General features: G+C 41.8%; 1 pseudogene; it reads left to right on the forward strand.

Annotated features, from left to right (window-relative positions):
• The first annotated feature begins 629 nt into the window (after positions 1-629).
• On the forward strand, positions 630-1,461 carry LOC106750623 (annotated as a pseudogene).
• Positions 1,462-1,600: the final 139 nt, after the last annotated feature.

A 1,600-nucleotide genomic window follows, 5' to 3' on the forward strand; every position in this document is an offset into this window, starting at 1 on the left:
AAACAAGAAATCGTGGCTTGGGTTTCAAGATTGTGATTACGTGTAAAGATTGCGATAAAGTTTTTGTTCCGAGCTGTTTATTTATTGATATAGAATACGAAATTAATTGCAGAATCATTCTTGCAATGCGATTAATCGGAGTGGGATTACACGGCATACAAAAATTTTGTGCATTCATGGATCTTCCACGGCCGATTTTTTATTCATTTTATAACTCTGTAGTGAAATGTACAGAGTTTGTCCGGAAAGTAATGCGTCGCATTTTTTTGTGACGCGAGTATACGTCCCTGAGCGGTCGGACCGGTTGGAGAGGGTGGGAAAACCCGTAGCTCTCTAGCGGTATGTCGCTCAATTGCCTTCATGCGCTTGGAGGAATAGGACGGCTTGTTCCGAGAACTTCTGCGTAGTGGTCGCGTCGAAGGTACCATGGAGAAAACGTTAGTTAGGAAAGCAACGCTATGCGATACAGNTAGGTAAAGCAGAGTACGAGAAATGGTTGGAAACCCATGCCGACGAATGCCAAGCTAACCATGAGGGCTCTTCGGACCTCATGGAAGTCAATACTGTTTGCGAAATGTTCCAGCGCTCTGAATCTTTACAGAACCTGAAATATATTAGCTATATCGGAGATGGAGACTCTAAGATATATTACGGGTATCGTAAATTCATCACCTTATGGAGATTCCATTGTCCAGAAGAAAAAGTGTATCGATCACGTCCAGAAACGCATGGGTACGCATCTCCGGAATTTAAAAAAGAAAACAAAGGGACTCGGCGGGAATGGTAAACTAACTGGCAAATTGATCGATGAACAGTCAATTTATTATAGTCTAGCGATACGCAGAAATCATGAATCTGTAGAGAAAATTAGGACTGCGATCTACGCAACGCTAGATCACAAATTATAAACAGATGCCAAGCCCAAGCACGATCACTGCCCGAGCGGAAAAAATTCGTGGTGCTCGTGGCAAAGGGCCAAGGCCACTGGAACTTTGGATAAATATACACATAAACCACTTTTACATGAAGAAGTATACAAGACTATAACTCCAATTTATGAAAAATTAACCAGTGATGACCTACTCACTCGTTGCATAGAAGGCTTCACACAAAACAGTAATGAGAGTTTCAACGCTACAGTATGGTCGATGGCCCCGAAAGTGACATCTAGTGGCAAAAATGTACTTGACACAGCTGTATATATTGATGCAAATACTTATAATGATGGTCTCACAAGTGCCATGAGAGTCATGCAGAACATAGGCATAAAAATTGGGCCGACAATTTTGCTGCTACAATTACTGTCAAGAGACTGATCAAAACCGCATCAAATTATCCGATCATTCGCTCTCAGATGCTGCAAGAAGGTTTCGAATCGAACAGAAGGCATCCAGAAAGGAAGAAGATGAGTTCCACTTGTCCATGGAAGGTGAAATGTACGACGCAGGCATCGCAGAGTGAAGGTATAACAAAATTTTCAGCACGTAAAACTTTAAACACTTTTTTCTCGAAACTGCATTTTTCAAATCGGGCGACGATGGTACTCGGAGACTATCGCACGTATCCACTTGAAATTTTAACTGTAGCTTCACAGTAACAT

This window comes from Dinoponera quadriceps, unplaced genomic scaffold (assembly GCF_001313825.1).
Source record: "Dinoponera quadriceps isolate SergipeBrazil2010 unplaced genomic scaffold, ASM131382v1 scaffold6165, whole genome shotgun sequence".
NCBI lineage: Eukaryota > Metazoa > Arthropoda > Insecta > Hymenoptera > Formicidae > Dinoponera > Dinoponera quadriceps.